The sequence below is a fragment of the Leucopleurus acutus genome (genome assembly GCF_964270905.1).
Source record: "Leucopleurus acutus genome assembly, chromosome: 17".
Taxonomy (NCBI): Eukaryota; Metazoa; Chordata; class Mammalia; order Artiodactyla; family Delphinidae; genus Leucopleurus; species Leucopleurus acutus.
The window spans coordinates 50,378,369-50,405,326 of NC_139159.1; the positions used below are offsets into that span (position 1 = coordinate 50,378,369).

Consider the following 26,958-nt stretch of genomic DNA (forward strand, 5'->3'; position numbering starts at 1 on the left):
AACCGAAAAAGTAGAAAGAAAAAGAAACAGAAGAAATACAAAGTCAACTAGAAAACAAGGTTTAAAATTGGAATAAATCCCTATCTATCAATATTTACCTTAAATGTCCATGAACTAAATGCTCAAATCAAACGACAGAGTGGCAGATTGGATTAAAAACAACAAGAACCTCCAATATGCTGCCCACTTTAGAGCAAAGGACACACATAGATTGAAAGTGAGGGGATAGGGACTTTCCTGGTGAGGCAGTGGTTAAGAATCCGCCTGTTAAAAAAAAAAAAAAAAAAAAAGAATCCGCCTGTCAATGCAGGGGACATGGGTTCAATCCCTGGTCCGGGAAGATCCCGCATGTCACGGAGCAACTAAACCTGTGCACCACAACTACTGAGCCCATGCGCCACAACTACTGAAGCCCGCGCGCCTAGAGCCCGTGCTCCGCAACAAGAGGAGCCACTGTAATGAGAAGCCCACGCACCACAACAAAGAGAAGCCCCCACCTGCCACAACTAGAGAAAGCCTGCATGCAGCAACAAAGACCTGACACAGCCAAAAAAAAAAAAAAGGGGATAGAAAAAGATATTCATGCAAATGGAAATGACAAGAACAGTTTGGGAATACTCATATCAGACAAAATAGACTTTAAGACAAAGGCCACAAAGAAAGATAAAGAAGAACAGTATATAATGATAAAAGCATCAATATATATGCAACCAATATGATCACCTAAATACATAAAACAAATACTAACAAAGAGAGAAATTGCTGGGAATACAATAACAGTAGGAAGCTTTAACATCCCACTGACGTCAATGGACAAGATCTTCCAAATAGTAAATCAACAAGGCAACAGAGATACTAAATGATACAATAGAACAGGTAGACTTAATTGATATTTTCAGGACATTATATGCAAAAAAACCCCAGAATACACATTCTTTTCAAGCATGTGTATTTCAGAATACACATGAAACATTCCTTAGGATACACCACATACGAGGACACAAAACAAGCCTCAACAAATTTAAGAGGATAGAAATTATTTCAAGGTCTGCGCTCTGGGCTCGACTGAGGCTCCCTGGCCGCTTGCGCTTTTCGCTCCTTCTCCAAGATGTTGGCAGTCAGCGCACTGAGGCAGGATCTGGGCGAGCCTCGTGAAGATTGCTTTGATGGTGATCACAGCTTTGAGGACATAGGGCTAGCTGCTGGCCAAAGCCAAGAAGAAAAGAAACGTTCTTACAAAGATTTTTTAAGGGAAGAGGAAGAAATCACTGCTCAGGTAAGGAATTCTTCCAAGAAGAGGTTAAAGGACAGTGAACTTTACTTCTTGGGGATGGACAAGCACAAGAAGAGGAAGCACTCCTCTGATGATTACTACTATAGAGGACAGTGATTCTTGTTCTGAGTGCCGATAAACCAGGGTGAAGGAGGAGAGAGGTGGAGGGCTGGTATTTTGGAAGATTCAGCATAGAAGAACAGTCTTCATTTGTGATACACCAGATATTTTGTCTTTGGAATCGTCACAGAAGAAAAAGTCCAGCCCGCAATCTGCTGACACAACTATGGACCTGTTGAAAGGGATCACTTCCCCTCTGGCAAAAGGCACCAAGCCCCCCCAAAAGACAGGAGAAAAGTCCTCCAGTTCTTCAAGCCATTCAGAGAGTAAAAAGGAACACCACAGGAAGAAAGTCTGCAGAAGCAGTGGGGAGCTGTCCCTGGAGGATGGTGGTTCCCACAAATCCAAAAAAATGAAACTGCTCTATGTGAACACTGAGACACAGACCCTTTGGGAGCCTGATGGGTTAAAGATGAAACTTATTCTCTCACCAAAGGAGAAGGGAAGCAGCTCAGTTGATGAGGAGTCTTTTCAGTACCCCTCTCAACAAGCAATTGTGAAAAAATCCTCTAAGACGTCAGCTTGAGATGAGCAAGGTGTTTTACTCCTAGGACACGAGTTACGGAGCTTTCTGAAAACAGCCTGGAGGGAGTACAAGTCATTCTCAGATTCACGTTCGTCTCCTGGCCCTGAAGACTATGGGTCTGATGCCTCCCAGTTCCCAGAATCCCACAGTGCTAACCTTGATCTTTCAGGGCTTGAACCTATTCTAGTAGAATCAGACTCCTCCTCTGGCGGGGAGCTGGAGGCTGGGGAGTTAGTGATTGATGATTCTTACTGGGCAATCAAGAAGAAAAAGAAGTCAAAGAAGAGCAAAAAGAAGGACAAGGAGGGCTTCCCTGGTGGCGCAGTGGTTGAGAGTCCAGCTGTCGATGCAGGGGACACGGGTTCGTGTCCCGGTCCGGGAAGATCCCACATGCCGTGGAGCGGCTGGGCCCGTGAGCCAGGGCTGCTGAGCCTGCGCGTCTGGAGCCTGTGCTCCGCAACGGGAGAGGCCACAACAGTGAGAGGCCCGCATACCAAAAAAAAAAAAAAAAAAGAAGGACAAGGAGAAGCATAAAGAGAAGCGACTCTCCAAGTCCAAGAGAAGGTCGGGACTTCCTGCTGCACCAGCGGGAGAGGTCCCAGCGCCGCCCGGCCCTCCGCCCAGCATCCCGTACACTGGAGCAGCCGCCCCTCCCCCACCGTTTCCTGGCCTCCACAGGGATAGGCACAGTGAGAAAAAAGAGAGAGAAGGACAAAGAGAGAGAGAAGAAAAGCCAAAAAAGAACATGTCGGCCTACCAGGTGTTCTCTAAGGAGTATTGTGTAACCTTTGTCTGACCATCTAGGCATAGATTTTGGGAAACTGAGTAAAAAACTGGCTGAGGGGCTTCCCTGGTGGCGCAGTGGTTGAGAGTCCGCCTGCCGATGCAGGGGACACGGGTTCGTGCCCCGGTCTGGGAAGATCCCACATGCCGCGGAGCGGCTGGGCCCGTGAGCCATGGCCGCTGAGCCTGCGCGTCCGGAGCCTGTGCTCTGCAACGGGAGAGGCCACAACAGTGAGAGGCCCGTGTACCGCAAAAAAACCCCACAAAAAACCCAAAAAAACTGGCTGAGGTGTGGAAGCAACTGCCAGAAAAGGACAAACTGATTTGGAAGCAAAAACCTCAGCATCTGCAACACAAACAGAACAAAGCAGAAGCTACAACTGTGAAAAGAAAAGCATCCAGCTCAGAAGGTTCCATGAAAGTGAAAGCTTCCTCTGCAGGAGTACTGTCGCCCCGAAGAAATCCGCACCCACCAACATGCTATTATTACCCGCCTCGCCAGACAAAGCCCCCGAGACAGAGCCTGTCGACGTGGCCGCTCATCTCCAGCTGTTGAGAGAATCCCTGAGCCTCACTGGACACCACCTGCAGGACACCACCGAGGGCATGGTGGCTGTGTCTGGCAATCTGTCAGTGCTTCTGGATTCCATCATCTGTGTGCTTGGCCCCTTAGCGTGTGTGACCACACGACTACCTGAGTTGAATGGCTGTCCCAAACAGGTCTTGTCAAACACGCTGGACCACATTGCTTACATCATGCCTGGACCGTGACAGCAGACTCCTGGGACAGAAACCTTATCTTGCCTGTTGCTGGCTTGTGTATATGTGACTGTTGCAGATCCCTTCACTGGCCTCTGGGTGTAGATTTTAAGTTTTTATATATATGCATAATGTGTGTATATATATATATATGTATAATGTATAATATATACATAGGACTGTAATTGCTTTGCTTTTAATAATTTTATGAAATGGCAAAGATTTAGCCAAGAGGAAACCTTGGTATGAATATGGGCTTGGGATTATTTCTTCTCCTGTGGTGGATAAATCTGCCTTAAAAACCAATGTAACTTGGGGGCTGGAGGCTTGTTCTGGATGTCAAGTGCATCGCTTTAAGGTCAGCCAAAATGTGATGTTTTTCCAAACTCAATTGTACCTCCAGACCCATCACTGACCATTTGCCTTACCTGTCTTACAGTCTGAAATGCAATGGGAAAGATTATGGGAAGACGTTAGTTAACTGAAAGTACAAAGCTTTTCAACTTGAAGTGACCTAGGTGGGAGATGATAACATCATTCCCATCTAAAAGTTGTTGCGATGGCTTAAGTGAACTTAGTAGGGGGCTTCATCCCAATTCCTGCTCTACCAGTGTCCATGTCTCAAAACTTATTGTAATCATTGGTACCATTGGCAGCCTCAGTCGGAGCCAAGGAGATTTGTGAGCCCTGGAGAGGGTAAGGCCGTTGATGCCACCAGCTGAATGGACTATATTGTGAGCTGACCCACAGCATTTGGTCTGCAGAGCTAAGAGCTGTTATCTTCCATTGGCAGCGTCAGCTTAGCTCACAGTTCTGCTGCTTAGTTGCTTGGTGGGTGTGGAAGGTGAGCTTTGCCCAGCCTGATTCCTGGGTTCATCTCATTGGCTCCCCTGTTGGGCAGATACACAGTGTTCTGCATTCCACACTTAAGCAAATTGCGAAAAAAGTACTCTATTCTCATGTAGGTTTGTTTATGTGCATGTGTTTTAATTATGTGTATTTAACTCTTTAAACTCTCTTAGATTTTAATTTATCCTGTAAATTTCTGTATATATAATTTAAAAACAAGAGCCTCCACCAGCAACAGCATGTGGAAGATACAGATTTGTCATTTCTTCCTCCCCTCCTTCCTCTGGTCTCCTCTGCAAACTCCAAATCATCTACACGTTCAGGTACTGTGCCTCGGAAAGGAATCATATTGGGATTCTAGTTCTTTACAACTGAACAGTGTCAAGAAACTAAATAAAAAGGAATGTTACCATTCCCAGCTGCCCTTATTTCCAAAGAACCAGATTTTTGCTTCCCAGTTCCAAAGAAAACAGTTGAGGGCTTCAGGGTTGTTTTTAAATTTGGTTTGAGAGTCCACGTCAAAACCAGACTCTGAGGTGACTGCTTTCTTCCCTTGGCCTGGATGGAGCACCGCAGTATCAAAGTAGATCTTTGAGGAAAGTGCCGCCATCCTGCATCCTATTTAATTCCTTCCTTTCTTCCCACCAGTGTGGTCACAGGGCTGTTTTTCTTAAAGGTATTCTGGCTGCTGAATGCCATTCTCACCTCAGAGCAGTTTTGAGATTTAACTGGGGAAACAGAAGGAAACAGGAATGTTTGGGAACCCAAATCACGAAGAGCAGAAATCCTGGTTTGAGTTTGTGTGTTAGCACCTGTCCCACGCCTCCTCTGTACCCATGTCAGTTTCCTGTTTGACATAGAGTATCAAGGAAGGGCCTCAGAGACATGGATTAGTACAGAAAGAAGTCAATCCTACCACTGTCATTTGTACACATTAATAAAGTCCTGATGATGACCTGATTTTTGTTTGTTTTCCTTTAAAATCCAACCCTATTGTATTTGTATTTAAAATTTGTACACATTTGTATAATCTGTTCCTTGTGGTATTTGGTGCTGTTCGAGGAAAACCTTTGGATTCAAACCTTCTTGCAGTTTTTATATCATTGTTTTATTTTGTCTTTTAAATAAATTCTAGCAGTTTGATCCAAATCCCATTACAGTTGTATAAAGAAATAAAATTTTGTACTTACATTATTAAAAATCACATTTTTAATATTTGTAAAGAAAAAAATTATTTCAAGCATCTTTTCTGACCACTATGGTATGAAATTAGAAATCAACCACAGAAAGAGTAATGAGAAGAGAAAAGAAAAAGAAAAAAACCCCATGATTATATAGAGATTAAGTAACATGCTACTAAAAACCCAATGGGTCAACGATGAAATCTAAGAGGAAATTTAAAAATACCTTGACAAAAATGACAATGAAAACACAACCATACAAAATCTATGGGATGCAGCAAAGGCAGTCCTAAGAGAGAAGCTCACAGCAATAGAGGTCGTCCTCAAAAAGCAAGAAAAATCTCAAATCACCTAAAAGAAAAAAGGACAAACAAAACCTAAAGTTGGCAAAAGGAAGGAAATAATAAAGGTAAGAGAGGAAATAAATTCAGAGGTTAAAAAAACAATAGAAATAATAAAACCAAGAGCTGCTTTTTTGAAAGGATAAACAAAATCGACAAACTTCTGGCCAGGCTCGCCAAGAAGAAAAGAGAGAGGACACAAATAAACAAATTAAGAAATGAAAGGAGAAATAACCAACACCACAGAAATACGAAAAGGCCATAAGACAATACTATGAACAATTATATGCCAACAAACTGGACAACCTAGAAGAAGTGGACAAGTTTCTAGAAACATACAGCCCACCAAAAACTGAATCAAGAAAAAATAAATACTCTGAACAGAATGATCACTAAAAGTGAAATAGAAACTATATAGAAAAAAAACCAACCAAACAAAACCCATAAACCTCCCAGCAAACAGAAGTCCAGGACTGGTGGCTTCACTGGGGAATTCTATCAAACATACTAAGAACTTATACCAATCCCTCTCAAACTCTTCCAAAAGAAAAGATACACTTAATAAACAAAAGTCCAGGACCAGATGGCTTCACAGATGAATACTACCAAACATTTAGAGGAGAGTTAACACCTATCATTCTGAAATTGTTCCAAAAAACTGCAGAGGAAGTAACAGTTTCAAATTCATTAAATGAGGCCATCAACACCCTGATACCAAAAGCAGACAAAAAAAAAAAATCACTAAAAAGGAAAATGATAGGCGAGTATCACTGATGAACATAGATAGGAAAACCCTCAATAAAATACTAGCAAACCGAATTCAACAATACATTAAAACGATCATACACCATGATCAACTGGGATTTATCCCAGGGATACAAGGATTTTTCAATACCTGCAGATCAATGTGATATACAACATGAATAAATTGAAGAGTAAAAACCAAAAGATCATCTCAATAGATGCAGAAAAAGCTTTTAACAAAAGTCAACACCCATTTATGATAAGGAAAAAAAAAAACCTCTCCAGAAGGTGAACATAGAGGGGACATGCCTCAACATAATAAAGGCCATATATGGCAAACCAATAGCTAACATCATAATAGTGAAAAGCTGAAAGCATTTCCTCTAAGATCAGAAACAAGACAAGGATGTCCATTCTCGCCACTTTTATCCAACATAGTTTTGGACGTCCCAGCCATGACAATCAGAGAGAAAAAAGAAATAAAAGAAATTCAAACTGGAAAAGAAGAAGTAAAGTTGTCACTGTTTGCAGATGACATAATACTACACATAGAAAATCCTGAAGATGCTGCGAGAAAACTGCTAGAGCTCATCCATGAATATGGTGAAGTTGCTGGATACAAAATTAATATACAGAAATCTGTTGCATTTCTATACACTGATAATGAAATATCAGAAAGAGAAATTAACAAAACAATCCCATTTACCACTGCATCAAAAAGAAAAAAAATACCTGCTAATAAACCTACCTAAGGAGGCAAAGGAACTGTTTTTGAAAACTATAAGATGTTGATGAAAGAAACTGAAGATGATACAAACACATGGAAAGATATACCAAGTTCTTCTTGGATTGGAAAAATCAATATTGTCAAAACAACTATATTACCCAAGACAATCTACAGATTCAATACAATCCCTCAAATTACCAATGGCATTTTTCACAGAACTAGAACAAAAATTTTGTAAATTTGTATGGAAACACAAAAGACCCCAACTAGCCAAAACAATTGAGAAAGAAGAACAGAGCTGGAGGAATCACACTTCCTGACTTCAGACTATATTACAAAGCTATGGTAATCAAAACGGTATGGTACTAGTACAAAAACAAACATATAGATCCATGGAACAGGATAGAAAGCCCAGAAATAAACCTACGCACTTATGATCAATTAATTTATGACAAAGGAGGAAAGAATATATGATGGAGAAAAGACAGTCTCTTCAATAAGGAGTGCTGGGAAAATTGGACAGCTACATGTAAAAGAATGAAATTAGAACATTCTCTAACAAAACATACAAAAATAAACTCAAAATGTATTAAAGACCTAAGTGTAAGGCCTCTTACAGGAAAACATGGGCAGAACACTCTTTAAAATAAATCGCAGCAATATTTTTTTGGGTCCATCTCTTAGAGTAATGAAAATAAAGACGAAAATAAACAAATGGGACCTAATTAAACTCAAAAGCTTTTGCACAGCAAAGGAAACCATAAACAAAACGAAAAGACAACCCACAGAATGGGAGAAAATATTTGCAGATGATGCAACCAACAAGGGATTAATTTCCAAAATATACAAACAGCTCATACAGCTTAATATCAAAAGAATAAACAACCCAATCAAAAAATGGGCAGAAGACCTACCTAGACATTTTTCCAAAGAAGACATCCAAATAGCCAACAGGCACATGAAAAGATGCTCAACACTCCTAATTATTAGAGAAATGCAAATCAAAACTACGGTGAGGTACCACCTCACACCAGTCAGAATGGCCATCATTAAAAAGTCTACAAATAATAAATGCTAGAGAGGGTGTGGAGAAAAGGGAGCCCTCCTACACTGTGGGAGGAATGTAAATTGGTACAGCCATTACAGAGAGCTGTATGGACGTTCCTTAAAAAAATAAAGTTATCTTATGATACTACAATCCCACTCCTGGGCATGTACCCGGAGAAAGCTCTCATTTGAAAAGATACATGCACCCCAATGGTCATAACAGCACCATTTATAATAGCCAAGACATAGAAGCAACCTAAGTATCCATCAACAGATGAATGGAAGAAGGAGATGTGGTACATATATACAATGGAATATTACTTAGCCATAAAAAAGAATGAAGTAATGCCATCTGCAACAACGTGGATGGACCTAGAGATTATCACATTAAGTGAAATAAGTCAGAGAAAGACAAACTTATGATATCACTTATATGTAGCATCCAAAAAAATGCTATCAATGAACTTATGTACAGAACAGAAATAGAATCACAGACATGGAAACAATCTTGAGGCTGCCAGAGGGGATAGTGGGGAGGGGGGTGGGGAGATAAGTTGGGAGTTTGGGATTAATCTATACACACTACTATGTATAAAAGAGATAAACAGCAAGGACCTACTGTATAGCTCAGGTAACTATATTCAGTGTCTTGTAATAATGTGTAGTGGAAAAAAGTATATGAAAAAAATATATATCTGAATCATTTTTTTAAATAAATAAAATATTTAGGAATAAACCTGATCAAGGAGATGAAAGACTTATACACTGAGAACTATAAAATATTGATAAAGCAAACTGAAGACGAAAAATGGAAAAATATCCTATGCTCTTGGGTTAGAAGAATCAATACTGTTAAAATGGCCATATCTACAAATTTAATGAGATCCCTATCAAATTACCCATGACATTTTTCACAGAACTAGAAAAAATAACTCTAAAATTTACTTGGAACCACAAAAGAACCAGAATTGTCAAAACAATCCCAAGGAAAAAGAACAAAGCTGGAGGCATAACCCTCCGAGACTTCAGACACTACTACAAAGCTACAGTAATCAAAACAGTGTGGTACGGGCACAAAAACAGACAGATGGGTCAACGGAACAGAATACAGAGTCCAGAAATAAACCCACACACCTACAGTCACTTAACCTTTGACAAAGGAGGCAAAAATATACAATGGAGAAAAGACAGTCTCTTCGGCAAGTGGTTTTGGGAAAGCTGGACAGCTGCATGTAAATCAATGAAGTTAAAACACTCACTAACACCATATACAATAATAAGCTGAAACTGGCTTAAAGTCTTAAATATAAAACATGCCACCATAAAACTACTAGAATACAACATAGGCAAAACATTCTCTGACATAAAATCATACCACGGTTTTCTTAGGTCAGTCTCCAAGGCAAAAGAAATAAAAGCAAAAATAAATAAATGGGTCCTAATCAACCTTACATGTTTTTGCATATCAAAGGAAATGATAAACAAAAAGAAAAGATAATCTATGGACTGGGAGAAAATATTTGCAAATTATGCAGCCAACAAGGGCTCAATTTCCAAAATATACAAAGACCTCATACAGTTCAACAACAAAAAAACCAAACACCCAATTAAAAAAATGGGCAGAAGACCTGAACAGACATTTTTCCAAATTGGAAATGCAGATGGCCAACAGGCACATGAAAAGATGCTCAATCGTCAGGGAAATGCAAATCAAAGTCACAATGAGCGATTACCTAATACCCATCAGAATGGCAAGCATCAAAAGGAACACAAACAACAAATGTTGGGAAAGTTGTGGAGAGAAAGGAACCCTTTTACACTGTCAATGGGAAAGCAAATTGGTGCAGCCATTGTGGAAAACAGTATAGAGGTTTCTCAAAAAAAATAACAAAACTAAAAACAGAGCTACCATATGACCCAGGAATTCCACTCCTGGGTACATATCCAAGGGAAAAAAAACAAGAACAAAAACATTCACTAACTTGAAAAGATACAGGCACCCCAATTGTTCATAGCAACATTATTTGCAATTGGCAAGACATGGAAGCAACCTAAGTGTCAATCAACAGGTGAATGGATAAAGAAGCTGTAATACAATATATCTGCAAAATGGAATACTCAGCTATAAAAAAATTTGAAATTTTGCTATTTGCAGTGACATGGATGGACTTGAAGGGCATCATGCTAAGTGAAATAAGTCAAAGACAAATACTGTATGATATCACTTATATGTGGAATCTAAAAAATACAACGAACTAGTGACTATAACAAAAAAGCAGCAGACTCACAGATATAGAGAACAAACTAGCAGTTACCAGTGAGTAGAGGGAAGGGGGGAGGAGCAATATAAGGGTAGAGGATTAAAATGTACAAACTATCAGGTATAAGTTGTAAGAATATATTGTAGTTTGAGGGGCAGGGCCTTGGGGGACTCTGGATGGAGTGGGTGGTGGAGGCGGTAGGAAGCGGAGCCCAGAGTGCCAGGAAAAGCTTGAACACTTTTCTACCATGCTGATGGCATTCTAAATATATTTGTCAGTTTTCCCAAATTTTAACTGAAGAAAGCCTTAAGAATTTATGCTTAAGGACTAAAGCGTGACTGCCAATTATCAGGCTTTCAGGATGAATCTGGAAAACCTCAGCAAGCTGGAACTCCTAACACTATTGAGTATTATCAAAGGAGAGCTTGAAGCAGGGGACCTTGTTATAGAAGCTTTAAAGAATTAGCTGAAAGAGTCTTGAGGTCTTCTCTCTGCCATGGGGGCAGGGGCTGAGGGCACAGCCAGCAGGCAGTACACCATGGGCTCTGAGGCAGCCCGCTGAAAGTTAAAGAAATATTAATAGAAGATGGCAGAGTAGGACTTGAGTTCACCTCCTCTCACAAAAACATAAAACTCATGATTAACTGCTGAATATCCATGGACAAAAAAGACTGGAACCTACCAAAAAAGATATTCTACACCCAAAGACAAAGAAACAACGAGACAGTAGGAAGGGTGCATTCACGATACAATCAAATCCCATACCTGCTGGGTAGGTGACCCACAAACTGGAAAATAACTGTATCGCAGAGGTTCTCCCACAGGAATGAAAGTTCTGAGCCCCACGTCAGGTTCCCCAGTTTGGGGGTCAGGCATTGGGAGAGGCCCCCCAGAGCAGTTGGCTTTAAAGACCAGCAGGGTTTCATCGCAGGAACTCCACTCTTGAAGAGCACAGAGAAGGTCTCATGCGCACTGGGACCCAGGGAGAAAGAAGTGACTTCACAGAAGCCTGGGCCAGACCTACCTGCTGGTTTTGGAAGGTCTCCAGGGGAAGCAGGGGGCAGTTGTGGCTCACTGTGGGGACAAGGACACTGGTGGAGGAGGTACTGGGGAGTACTCACTGACGTGAGCTCTCCTGGAGGCAGCCATCTTGACACCAAGACCTGACCCCACCCAACAACCTGTAGGCTCCTGTGCTGGGATGTCTCACAGCAAAGAACCAGCATGGTGGGAACACAGCCCCACCCATCAGCAGACAGGCTGCCTAAAGTCTTCTGGAGCCCACAGGCACCTCTAAACACACCCCTAGAGACGGCCATGCCCACCAGAGGGACAAGACTCAGCTCTACCAACCAGAGGGCAGGCTCCAGTTCCTCCCATCAGGAAGACCGCACAAGCCTCGTAGACCAGCTTCACCCACCAGGGGGAAGACACCAGAAGCAAGAAGAATTACAATCCTGCAGGCTGCAGAACACAGAAAGTTAGACAAAATGAGATGGCAGAGGAATATGTTCCAGATGAAGGAAAAAGACAAAACCCCAGAAGAACAGCTAAGTGAAGTGGAGATAGGCAATCTACCTGAAAAAGAATTCAGAGTTATGATAGTAAAGACGATCCAAGATCTCGGAAAAAGGATGGAGGTACAAACCAAGAAGATACAAGAAATGTTTAACAAAGAACCAGAAGAGATAAAGAACAGAGTTGAACAATACAATAACTGAATTGAAAAATAAAGTAGAAAGAATCAATAGCAGAATATATGAGACAGAAAAATGAATAAGTGACCTGGAAGACAGAATGGTGGAAATCATCGCCACAGAAGAGAATAAAGAAAAAAGAACGAAAAGGTATGAAGACAGTTTAAAAGACCTCTGGGACAACATTAAATGCACCAATATTCACATGATAGGGGTCCCAGAAGGCAAAGAGAGAAAGGATCTGAGAAAACATTTGAAGAGATAATAGCTGAAAACTTCCCTAGGGGCTTCCGTGGTGGTGCAGCAGTTGGGAGTCTGCCTGCCGGTGGGGGGGGATGCGGTTTCGGGCCCTGGTCTGGGAGGATCCCGTGTGCCACGGAGCACCTGGGTCCATGCGCCGCTGCTGCTAAGCCTGCGCTCTGGGGCCCGAGAGCCACAACTGCTGAAGCCCACGTGCCGTGACTACTGAGGCCTGCGTGCCTTAGAGCCCGTGCTCCGCGGCAGGAGAGGCCGCCGCAGTGAGAGGCCCACGCACTGCGGCGGGGAGTGGCCCCTGCTTGCCGTGGCTGGTGGGGCCAGCGGAGCAAAAAATAAATAAATAAATAAAACAAAAAACAAAAAACAAAAACAAAAACTTCCCTAATATGGGAAAGGAAACAGTCACCCAATTACAAGAAGCACAGAGTGTGTCACACAGGATAAACCCAAGGAGGAAAACACCAAGACACATTAATCAAATTGACAAAAATTAAAGACAAAGAGGAAATATTAAAAGCAACAAGGGAAAAGCAACAAATAACATACAAGGGAATCCCCATAAGGTTATCGGCGGATTTTTCAGCAAAAACTCTGCGGGCCAGAAGGGAGTGGCACAATATATTTAAAGTGGTGAAAGGGAAAAACCTACAACCAAGAATACTCTGCTCAGCAAGAATCTCGTTCAGATTTGAAGAAGAAATCAAAAGCTTTACAGACAAGCAAAAGCTAAGAGAATTCAGCACCATCAAACCACCTTTGCAACAAATGCTAAAGGGCACTGTTGGTGGGAATGTAAATTTATACAGTCACTAATAGAGAACAGTATGGAGGTTCCTTAAAAAACTAAAAATAGAACTACCATACGACCCAGCAATCCCACTACTGGGCATATACCCCGAGAATACCATAATTCAAAAATAGACATGTACCACAATGTTCACTGCAGCACTATTTACAAAAGCCAGGACATGGAAACAACCTAAATGTCCATGGACAGATGAATGGATAAAGAAGATGTGACACATATATACAATGGAATATTACTCAGCCATAAAAAGAAACAAAATGGAGTTATTTGTACTGAGGTGGATGGACCTAGAGACTGTCATACAGAGTGAAGTAAGTCAGAAAGAGAAAAACAAATACCATATGCTAACACATATATATGGAATCTAAAAAAAAAAAAAAGGTTCTAATGAACCTAGGGGCAGGACAGGAATAAAGATGCAGACATAGAGAATGGACTTGAGGACATGGGGAAAGGTAAGGGTAAACTGGGATGAAGTGAGAGAGTGGCATGGACATATATACACTACCAAGTGTAAAACAGATAGCTAGTGGGAAGCAGCCGCATAGCACAGGGAGATCAGCTCGGTGCTTTGTGTCCACCTAGAGGGGTGGGATAGGGAGGGTGGGAGGGAGACGCAAGAGGGAGGAGATATGGGGATATATGTATATGTATAGTTGATTCACTTTGTTATACAGCAAAAACTAACACAATATTGTAAAGCAACTACACTCCAATAAAGATGTTAAAAAAAAAAGCTAAAGGAACTTGACTAGGCAGAAGAGAAAAGGCCACAACTAGAAACAAGAAAATTACGAATGGAAAGCTTACTAGTAGAGGAAAACATACAGTAAAGGTAGGAAATCACCCCCACACAAATATGATATCAAAACCAGCAACTGCGAGGAGAGAACAAATGAACAAATACTGGAAATCCATTTGAAATTAAGATACCAGCAACTTCAAACAATATTGTGTATATAAAGACTGCTATAGCAAAACCTCATGGTAAGCACAAACCAAAAATCTACAACAGATACTCAAAAAAAGAAAAAGAAATCCAAACACAACACTAAAGATAGTCTTCAAATCACACGAGAAGGGAACAAAAAAGGAAAGGAAGAAAAAAATATCTACAAAAACAAATCCAAAACAATTAGCTAAATGGCAATAAGAACATGCATATTGGTAACTACCTTAAATGTAAATGGATTAAATGCTCCAACCAAAAGACAAAGACTGGCTGAATGGATATAAAAAGAAGATCCGTATATATGCTGTCTACAAGAGACCCAATTCAGATCTAGGGACACATACAGAATGAACACGAGAGGATAGAAAAAGGTACTCCATGCAAATGGAAATCAAAAGAAAGCTGGAGTAGCAATACTCACATGGGACAAAATAAACTGTAAAATAAAGACTGTTAGAAGAGACAAAGGACACTACATAACGATCGAAGAATCAATTCAAGAAGATATATATCATATATATATACACACATACACACTTATATATACACACACATCCAACATAGGAGCACCTCAATATATAACACAAATGTTAACAACCATAAAAAGAGAAATTGACAGTAACACAATAATAGTGGGGGGTTTTAACACCCCACTAACATCAGTGTACACATCATTTAGACAGAAAATCAATATGGAAACACAGGTTTAAATGACACATTAGGCCAGATGGAGTTACTTGATATTTATAGAGCATTCAATCTGAAAGTAGCAGAATACACATTCTTCTCAAGTGCACATAGAACATTTTCCAGAACTGACCACATGCTGGGCCACAAAGCAAGCCTCAGTAAATTTTTAAAAATTGAAATTTATTGAGTGTCACAACATTATGAGATTACAAATCAACTACAAGAAAAAAACGGTAAAAAACCCACAAACACGTGGAGGCTAAACAATATGCTACTCAACAACCACTGGATCACTGAAGAAATCAAAGACGAAATCAAAAAATACCTAGATACAAATGAAAACAAAAACACGATGATCTAAAACCTATAGGATGCAGCAAAAGCACTTCTAAGAAGTTTATAACAATACAATCTTACCTCAGGAAACAAGAACACTCCCAAATGAACAACCTAACCTTATACCTAAAGCAAATAGAGAAAAGAACAAACAAAACCCAAAGTTAGCAGAAGGAAAGAAATCATAAAGATCAGAGCAGAAATAAATGAAAAAGAGACGAAGAATACAAAAGATCAATGAAATTTAAAGCTGGTCCTTTGAAAATATAAACAAAATTGATAAACCTTTAGCCAGAGTTATCAAGAAAAAAGGGGCGAAGGCTCAAATCAAAATTAGAAATGAAAAAGGAGAAGTTACAACAGACTCCACAGAAATACAAAGGATCATAAGAGACTATTACAAGCAACTATATGCCAATAAAATAGATAACCCAGAAGAAATGGACAAATTCATAGAAAGGTACAATTTCCCAAAACTGAACCAGGAAGAAATAGAAAATATGAACAGACCAATCACAAGTGCTGAAATTGAAACTGTGATTTAAAAACTCCCAACAGGGCTTCCCTGGTGGTGCAGTGGATAAGAATTTGCCTGCCAATGCAGGGGACACAGGTTCGATCCCTGGTCTGGGAATATCCCACGTGCCGCGGAGCAACTAAGCCCCTGTGCCACAACTACTAAAGCCCGCGTGCCTAGAGCCCATGCTCTGCAACAAGAGAAGTCACCGCAATGAGAAACCTGAGCACCACAATGAAGAGTAGCCCCCGCTCGCCACAACTAGAGAAAGCCTGCATGCAGCAATGAAGACCCAACACAGCCAAAAATAAATAAATAAATATTTAAAATTTAAAAACAAACAAAAACCTCCCAACAAACAAAATCCAAGACCAGATGGCTTCACAGGTGAATTCTATCAAACAGTTAGAGAAGAGTCAACACCTATCCTTCTGAAACTATTTTTAAAAATTGCAGCAGTAGGAACACTCCCAAACTCATTCTATGAGGCCACCATCACCCTGATACCAAAACCAAAGATATCACAAAAAACGAAAATTACAGGCCAATATCACTGATGAACATAGACGCAAAAATCCTCAACAAAATACTAGCAATCTGAGTCCAACAACACATTAAAAGGATCTACACCATGATCAAGTGGGATTTATCCCAGAGATGCAAGGATTTTTCAATATCTGCATATTAATCAGTGTGATACTCCACATTAACCAACTGAAAAGTAAAAACCATATGATCATCTCAATAAATGCAGAAAAAGCTTTTGATAAAATTCAACACCCAATTATAAAAACTCTCCAGAAAGTGGGCATAGAGGGAACATATCTCAACATAATAAAGGCCATATATGACAATCCCACAGCTAACGTGTGAAAAGCTAAAAGTATTTCCTCTAAGATCATGCACAAGACAAGCATGTCCACTGTTGCCACTTTTATTCAACATAGTTTTGGAAGTCCTAGCCATGGCAATCAGAGAAGAAAAAGAAATAAAAGGAATCCAAATGGGGAAAGAAGTAAAACTATCACTGTTTGCAGATGCCATGATACTATACATAGAAAATCCTAAAGATGCCACCAGAAAACTACTAGAGCTCATCGATGAATTTGGTAAAGTTGCAGGACACAAAATTAATACACAGAATTCTGTTGCATTTCTTTATGCTAACAATGAAAGATCAGAAATTGAGGAAACAATCCCATTTACCATCACATCAACAAGAATAAAATGTCTAGGAATAAACCTAAGGAGGCAAAAGACCTGTACTCCAAAAACTATTAAGACATTGATGAAACATCAAAGATGACAAAAAACAGATGAAAATATATACGATGTTCTTGGATTGGAAGAATTAATATTGTCAAAATAACTATACTACCCACGGCAATCTACAGATTCAATGCAATCCCTCAAATTACCAATGGCATTTTTGCAGATCTGGAACAACAACAAAAAAAATCCTAAAATTTGTATGGAAACACAAATTCTTGAGAAAGAAAAACAAAGCTGGAGGCTTCAGGCTCCCTGACTTCAGTGTATACTATAAAGCTACAGTAAACAAAACAGCATGGTATTGGCACAAAGACAGACTGACAGATCAATGGAACAGGATAGAAAGTCCACAAATAAACCGACACACTTATGGTCAATTATGTACGACAAAGGAGGAAAGAAAATACAATGGAGAAAAGACAGTCTCTTCAATAAGTGGCACTGGGAAAACTGGACAGCCACATGTAAAAGAATGAAATTAGAACACTCTCTAACACCATACACAAAACTAAACTCAAAATGGATTAAAGACCTAAATGTAAGAACAGATACTATAAAACTCTTAGAGGGAAACATAGGCAGAACGTTCTTTGACATAAATCGCAGCAATATCTTTTTGGATCAACCTCCCAAAGTAATAAAAATAAAAACAAAATAAACAAAGAGGACCTTAATACACTTAAAAGCTTTTGTATAGAAATGGAAACCATAAATAAAATGAAAAGATAACCCACAGAATGGGAGAAAATATGTGCAAATGATGCAGCCGACAAGGGATTAATCTCCAAAATATACCAGCTCACGCAACTCAATATTAAAAAACAAACAACCCAATCAAAAAAGGGGCAGAAGATCTAAATAGACATTTCTCCAGAGAAGACATCCAGATGGCCGACAGGCACATGAAAAGATGCTCAGCATCACTAATTATCAGAGAAATGCAAATCAAAACTACAGTGAGGTATCACTTCAAAGCAGTCAGAAAGGCCATCATCAAAAAGTCTACAAACAATGAATGCTGGAAAGGGTATAGAGAAACGGGAAAACTCCTACACTGTTGGTGGGAATGTAAATTGGTACAGCCACTATGGAGAACATTATCGAGGGTCTGTAAAAAAATAAAAATAGAGCTACCATATGATCCGGCAATCCCATTCCTGGGCATATATCCGGAGAAAACTCTCATTTGAAAAGATACATGAACCCCAATGTTCACTGCAGCACTCTTTACAACAGCCAAGACATGGAAGCAACCTAAATGTCCACTGACATATGAATGGATAAAGAAGATGTGGTACACACACACACACACACACACACACACACACACACACACACACAAGGAATACTACTCAGCCATAAAAAAGAATGAAATAATACCATTTGCAGCAATGTGGATGGATCTATCATACTGAGTGAAGTCAGACAGACAAATATCATATGATATCGCTTATATGTGGAATCTAAAAAAATGATACCAATGAACTTATTTACAAAACAGAAATAGACTCAGAGATTTAGAAAACAAACTTATGGTTACCACAGAGGAAAGGTGGGGGGCAAGGGATAAATTAGGAGGTTGGGATTAACATATACACACTATTATATATAAAATAATCAACAAGGACCTACTGTATAGCACAGGAAACTCTACTCAATACTCTGTAATAACGTATATGGAAAAAGAATAGATATATGTATATGTATAATGAATCGCTTTGCTGTACACCTGAAACTAACACAACGTTGTAAATCAACTATACTCTAATATAAAATAAAAAAATTTGTAAAAGAAATAGTAATATTAAAAAAATATATTGTATAACATGGGGAATAAAACAAATATTTTATAAGTATAAATGGAGTATAACCTCTAAACATTGTGAATCCCTACACTGTACACTGTAACATGTAATATTGTACATCAACTACTCAATAAAAAAAAGAAGCACTGAAAAAGTTTTCAACCTCACCAATAAAATACGAATTAGACAAGGTAGCTTTTTTTTTTTTCCCCTCCAGACGGAAAACAATTTTAAGGTTTGTTAATTCCCAGTGTTGGTGTGGGTATTTGGAAATAGACACTTTCATGGCCTTTCTGAGAGCAGTTTAACACTAATAAAAATTCAAATGCAAATTATTCTTTGACTTAGCAGTTCCATTTCTAAAAATATATCCTATAGAAATATAGCCCCAAATCTACAAAGATACACATAGAACGATGTTCACTGAAGCGTCTTCTGCAACAGCAAAAGTGAGAGTAATTTCAACATCCACCAATAGGGAAATGTTTAAATAAATTATGATACATGTATACTGTGGACTACTCTGAATATTTAGAAAAACTGAGAGCTATGAAACTAATAGATTGAAACACTGCATATGGTTAATAGTAGCTATCTGCAGGGAACGAGACTGGCTGTGAGTGGTTGTAGGGGGAGAATGATAAAGAGAATTCAACAATACAAATTTCATAATGTAAAAAGTAAACAAAGATGACATATACCTTTTGTAATAAAATAAAACAGCAGCCCTAGGGAAATTTAAAAAATTTTTATTTCTGTTATCCTTCACTCAAGAACATTTTCAGATGCTTTATATCTGCAACTGAAATAGAGTAATTTTAAAACCTTTTCCATGTAATAAATATTAAACCAGCATACAATCATTAAAAATGGCTTTTTGAAAAGCAAAACGTGTATGCTGCAGAACATTTACAAAATATAGAAGGAATAAAGAAAATAAAATCACTCACAAGGCCACCACTCCAAGATGACTACCCTTATGGTGGTATATTTCCTCCCTTTCTTTTTTTGTCTGTGGATATAAATGCCAGTTCTCTATCCCTAGACCAGACCTTTTGCTTATCTTCAGATCTACATAGATAAATACAACTAACAAAAGTTGCAGTTTGAACATATCCAAAATTGAACTAGTATTCCCTATCCCTATTGCAGCTGCTCTTATTCTGCTGATCCATATTGGTCAATAAACAGAACTACCATCTACACAGATGCTCCAGACAGAAACCTGGGGACCATCCATGAACACTCCTCCTTTTACAACCTCTTACCAATTAAGATGTCCTGTTGATTCCGTATCACAAGTCTCTCCTGGACCCATTCACATCTCTCAGTTCACACTGCCATCACCCTACTTCAGGACACCATTTCTCAACTAGAAACAGAATTTAAATTAGCCTTCTTACATCCAGTTTTGCTACCCCGCCCCCATTAATTGCACTGTAGGTTAGGTAATCTTTCTAGAAACATGCATTTCAATAAGTCATTTATCCACTTAAAACTATTCTACACCCCAAACAATAAAGAACATATTCGTTAACATAGTACATAAGGCTCTCCATCACTCTTCTGCAACAAGCCCCAGTCTCCTCTTTATTCTCTCCCTGCATTCAGTGATGCTGCCTTACGGAACTTACTGCATAGTGCCTGGCTCATTGAAGTTTACGCTTCAAAATATGTGATGAAAATTGCTAGAATGTTCAACAACTTTCAGCTCTTATGCAGTCTCTGACCTTAACACTTCGGCACAGGCTACTCTGTCTGCCATGAACATTCTCTTCTTACCTATTCCTTCACACAGTTAACTTTGATTCCTCTTTCAAGTCTCAGTTTAACAATCATTTCCTTTGGGGATCCTTTCCTACCCTCTAGATGGGGTCAAGTTTCTCTGTTCCCATGGCACACCATACTTTCCCTACCACAATAAAACACTCTTCATTGCAATTATTAGTTTTTTTGTTCAATTATCACGGCTTCTCAGTAGCAAGATGCTCTGTGAGGGCAGAGACTACTACTTCCTCATTGCAATATGCCTACTCCTATCATAGTGCTTGGTACATTGCAGGCTCTCAATATATATGTGTTCAATTAATATAGCCTGAATATCTTCTGTTTCCTTTCCAGATCCAGGGTCCACCTCTCTCAACCACGTTCTGCTCCAGAAGCCTGATCTTGCCTTCTAGCTTCTAGCTGAGTTGGGTTAGTGGGGAGCCCTGGCAGATCAAACGGATGGAAGAGAGCAGATGCAGATATTTATTCTTGCAGGGGTTGCCTTAGGCACGCTGCATTCCTCTACTGAAGGTCACAGCTCCTCTCAAGGTGGCTCTCTCTCAACGACTCTTTCTCCCTGTCCTTTGGCCCTTCAGGTGACAGCAGCCCAAACTGTTTCTAGCCCCCAATACTACATTATTCCTTACGGTTTTCCTATGATCTGCTTACATCTTTGTAAACAATCCTTTTAGGCCCCCCCATGGCCCAGAGCTATACTATTTTGAATGTGCCTTCTGTTTCCTACAGGGAAATGGCATGGAAGAGAATGCCAAATTTATAATCTTAATTATGTTTTTTATAAAATTGGTATATCGTAAAATAAGGTTTCCAGAAGACTCGAAAGAAAAAAAAAACGATTTCAACAATGACATGATGGTTTTGCCTCTCACAGATATCCCATCATTTGTACAAACAGCCCTCTAGTTGACATGTGAATTGTTTTTTCCTCTTTGCTATTATTAAAAGGTCTCTAAAAAAATTCTGTTCAACAATTTTTTTTCTTATATCCTTAGAATGGGAATTAGAAGGGGTCAAAGAGTATAAATTTGTTCAAATACACATAGAAACTGCCCCCCAGAAAGTTTATACAAATTACAGTCCACTAGTCATACTCAGGCATGCCCAGTTCACTGTCCCCTTGCCACTGCTTTACTGTGCATACTGCAGCCTGGCAAAGAACCATTGACTGTTTACCAATGCCAGGCAAAGGGGGAAAAGTCAATCTCTTTCATCATTAATCTGACAATGTTACACCATGAAATGAGATTAAAGTACACTAGGCTTTGTTAGAAGAACTGGGTTTGATATCTAACTTCCCTAATTAGCTACTTGGTCTTTTCTTCCTGAGCTTTAGTGTCCTCTTTAAGTGCGGATAAATATTACCTACCTTGCAGGTTGTCGTGAGGTTTATAAAAGATAAGTTTAAAAGCAAGTAGCAGAGTTACTGGTTCTCAAGAAATGTTTTGCTGTGTTCTTTATAATCTTTCTGATGCTTCCCTTGGATTTTATGGCTCTCATTCTCCTGTATAAATGTCTTCTAAGTAAATTTTCCTTTCAATAATAAGCTCACAACACAAGTTCTCTCTTGAGGTTAAAAAAAAGCAAACAAAAAAAATACAAATCACAAAACACCATCTTTCCTTTTCACAGATATGAACCAATGATTTCTTTGTTTTAAGAAGTCAACCCTAGAAGTGTAGAGTATGAACTATCTCAGTAATAGGCAACAACATTCTGTACCCTATACTTCCTTAATACTATAATCTTATCTACTTTATCATATAGTTAGGATCAAATCTTTAATTTTGAAAGATGTCTGCTTATTCACAGATAATTATTTATTTAAAAAAATTAAGAAAATGATTTATTGACTATCACTGCCAGGCAAAGAAGGAATATAAACCTAAGTAGGACACAAACCCTGACCCTGAGGAAGATATAATCTGCAAGGCAAAATGGACAAGCAATCTCATTACAAAGTTATGAGCACCATGGTAAACCTATGAAGTGCTATAGGAATATAGAGGAAACATGATCAACACTTGTGTATGGAGGAACTGGGGGGATGTAGGAGGGTGACAGGGAAAGTGGGAGAGCAGATACTGGGTAGAGCCCTGAAGATTGATTAGAAACTTGTCTTTGGGAAAAGGAGAGAAAGTTTATCTCTAGACAAGTGGAACAGCTGGTACAAATACATGAAGTATCACAGCGCCTGGCACTGCTGGGGAGAATACTGGGGGCATGGTTCAGCTGAAGTAAACAGCTGTTAGAGGGAAAGGTTGGTAGGAAATCAGCCACTAAAGAAGGGTAAGGGCCTGTTTAAGGACTGAATTGTGTCCTTCCTCCAGTTCATATATTGAAGGCCAAACCCCCAATGTAACTGTATTTGGAGATAGGGCCTTTAAGGAGATAATTAAGATTAAATGGGGTCATAAGGGTGGGGCCTAATTCAATAGGACTGGTGGGTCCTTATAAAGAGGAAGACACACTAGGAGTGCATATGCACAGAGAAAAGGTCACGTGAGGACACAGCCAGAGGAAGTCATTTGTAAGCCAAGGAGAAAGGTCTCACCCAGAAAGAAATCAACCCTGCTGGTCCCTTGATCTTGAACTTCCAGCCCCCAGAACTATGAGAAAATCATTTACTGTTGATTAAGCCACTCTGTGGTATTTTGTTATGGTAGCCCTAGCAGACTAAGATAGACTTAATTGCAAAGGTTCTTGAAAATCACAAAAGAGAGTCTGCCTATGATCTCAAAGTCCCATATTTCTCAAACTTGGGTTCAAGTGTGCCTAAGATAACCAAATATGTGTTTAGAAAGGAGACCCAGGCACCCTGGGGGGAATGAATTTGAAGGTGGAAAACCTGGAAGCAAGAAAACAAGAGGCCACTGCAAAGTTACTGAGATGAAGAGGATCTGAATTAGGGCCTCTCTAATGTAGAATTAAAATTGCTATGTAAATAAAATACAGTAAATCCCCTACATACAAACAAGGTCCATTCTGAGAGCACATTTGTAAGTCCAATTTGTTCATAAGTCCAACACAGTTAGCCTAGGTACCCAACTAACACAATCGGCTATACAGGACTGTACTGTAATAGTTTTATAATACTTTTCACACAAATGATACATAAAAAACAAACACAAAAAATAAAGAAAACATTTTTAATCTTACAGTACCTTGAAAAGTACAGTAGTACAGTACAATAGCTGGCCTACAGGGGCTGGCATCGAGTGAACAGGCAAGAAGACTTACTGACTGAAGGAGGGAGAGGAGGTGGGAGATGGTAGAGCTGAAGGATCCTCAGCAATAGGAGACGGAGGGCAGGCTGCAATTTCACTCACGCCTGACGCTGATGGCACAGGTTCTGGTTCCTTGCTGGATTCAATTCTACCTACCCTCTTGAAAAAATGATCCAGTGATGTCTGGGTAGTAGCTCTTTTTCCCTTGTCATAGATGACACGGTAGCACTGCACTGCATTCTGAATGCCTGCTGCAACCTTCGTGTACTGTTCTACATTCAGGTCCTGTGCCTCAAAAACGAACAGTGCCTCCTCAAATAAAGAAAAGAAAATCCCCTTGCCATTTCCTGCATCGTGAATCTCTTTGGTTCTTCAGTTACTCTTTCTTCCTCTTGTCTCTTCATCCTTTCTCTAGGCCTCCAATTCCATCAGGTCTTTATTAGTAAGCTCCTCGTTTTACACAGCAAGGAGTTCAGTGAAGTCGTCCTCTTGCAGACCTAGCTCCAGCTTTTCGCTGAGGTCACTACGTTGCTCTTTGGACTCCATCCACCTTCTCAAACCCATGAAAATCATCAACAAACTGCAGGCAAAGGTTCTTCCAAACCCCATTCATGGTGACAGCCGTAACCTCATGCCAAGAAAAGTCAATGTTTTTTTATGGCCTTGTAGATGTTATAGTCCTTCCAAAATTGTTGCAAGGTTGTTCCCGATTCATCACTCGCCTTTACTGCCTAACGAAAAGTGTGATGTAAAAAATATTTTTTGAAAGTCACTATAACTCCCTGGTCCATAGGTTGGATAAGTGATGTACTATTTGGTGGCAGATGGCAGATACTTTGACTTTGGGATGAAAGTTGTCCATGAATGGAGGGTGGCCCGGAGCACTGTCAAGCAGCAAAAGAATGTTGAATGGGAGATCCTTCTCCAAGCAGTATTTCTCTACCTCTGGGATAAAGTGGTGGAAAAACCAGTCCTGGAAAATGGCCTGTGTAACCCAGGCTTTGGGGTTATTCTTCCATACAAGAGAAGCCCTTGGCTATGTTTTTAAGGGTCTTGGGTTCTCTGAATGATAAACTAAGAGAGGCTTCAGCTTCACATCACTGGAAGCATTGCCACCAGACAGAGTCATCCTATCCTTTGGTGCCTTATAGCCTGGCATCAACTTTTCCTCCTTACTGACGTAATGTCAGTCTGGCATCCTCTTCCAGTACAGTCCTGTCTCATCCACATTAAAAACCTGCTCAGGTAAACACATGCCTTCAATAATTTCTCAAAGCATTTCATGAAATTCCCAGGGAGCTACTGTATCTGCACTCGCTGCCTCACCACTTATTTTTACGTTGTGAAGGTTAGCTCTAGCCTTGAACCGATGAAACCAGCCATGGTTGGCATTAAAAGATGAGCCCTCTGATTCTCTGCTGTTTCTTCTTCAAGTCTTCATAAAGGCTTTTAATTTTCTCTTGAACCAGCATTAAGCTGAGCGGGACTTGACGCTGATGCTGATCCTGCATCTACACACTGAGAATGCTGATCTACACATCTACACTCCATCACTTTTCCATGCTTCTTTGATATTATTGTCAACATCATCGGCACAGCAGGCTTCACAAGTTCCGTGATCTTGCCCTTGTTCTTTAGAATCATGCCAATGGTTGAACAATTCATGTTATAAGAACGAGCGACGTCTACCATCTTTTTGCCTCGCTCCACTCTCTCAATTATTCACTTCTGTTTCCATCGTTATTACTTGGCGCTTCTTAGCAGTACCAGCTACATCACCACTGCTTTTACACCTGCTTCCAGACATCATGGGCTTGAAATAAAGATACTATACTACTGTACTCTACACAGCACTGTAAAGTACACAAAAGCACAACCACTTGTAGAGGATGCACGCACGTGACGATGTATGCCAGACACGTGAACTTACATGATTGGACATCGAACACACATTCGCATCTTTGAAAGTTCACGACTTGAAGGTTTGTATGTATGGGACTTACTGTACAGTGAATACTTTTGGCCTAAATGGCCTCACAATTGTCTTAAAAACACTTGCCATCGAAGATTTAGTAGGTGCATCTAAATACCTCCTGCATAACTGTTACAATGGCCTACGATAGTACTAAAAGATGTCAACAGACACAATTGGAAGATAGAAAAGTTTGCTGTGCAGGAGGGAGGCAAGATAGGGGACACTAATTTTTACTACCCTATTACAACCTGTTTCATTTGTTGGGTATTAGTTTTACCCCTCCTTTCCTCTGTTACGCTGAAGAGTTGGTAAAAACAATCCCCTCTACCTGTACTCTATGTCAGCATTTTGAAAGCTGCAGATGGGTCAAGAAATTGATTGAGGAGATCATTAAAACAAAACAAAAAAACCCCAAACCAAAACAACAAAAAACCCGCACCAACAACAGACTGGAATAGAAGACAATATAAATGACATCACAAGTAGTAAGGATAACTATTACCGTAAGAAACTTGTTTCAGTAATATGTGTACATGTGTGCTCGCACCAGATAGCAAAGATAAAATTTATTTCCTACTGAGGGCTGTGGCCAAAAAAGTTTAAAAGAGACTGCTCTAGATTCTGCTTAGAACCCCTTAGAATTCTCACTCATTAGCTTCCTGTCTCCATCTCCAATCTCTTTCTCACTTTTAGTTTTTTCCCATCAAAATGTAAACACTGAAGTATCTCCTGAGTGTCTCCTCTCAGATCCCAGTGCCTCCATGTCAGTTAAGCTTCTGGAAGAGATAACTACAATCTCAGCATGGACTTTCTCACCTCCATTGTTTCTCAATCCACTGCAAGCTGGTTTGGGCCTCCACCTGCTACTGCAGGTTAAAGACCTCCAAGTGCACTTTGGGATTCCTCTCTATTTAACCCTTGAGCAGCACCTGACATCGTTTACCTCCTAAAACACACTTCTTTGGGCTAGTTTCACTCTCTCCTGATTTTCCTCTTACTTCTTTGGCCACTAAATTTCCTTTGCA

General features: G+C 39.8%; 1 protein-coding gene and 1 pseudogene across 2 annotated transcripts in view; one reads left to right on the top strand and one right to left on the bottom strand.

Moving 5' to 3' along the window:
- SLC25A32 (solute carrier family 25 member 32) overlaps positions 1-26,958 on the bottom strand; it is a 49,246-nt gene that overhangs the window by 17,179 nt on the left and 5,109 nt on the right. The window lies entirely within an intron of this gene.
- On the top strand, positions 1,545-3,473 carry LOC309974388 (HMG domain-containing protein 4-like; annotated as a pseudogene). The gene is made up of 3 exons: positions 1,545-2,216; positions 2,434-2,744; positions 2,975-3,473. The product of its transcript is annotated as an HMG domain-containing protein 4-like (transcript).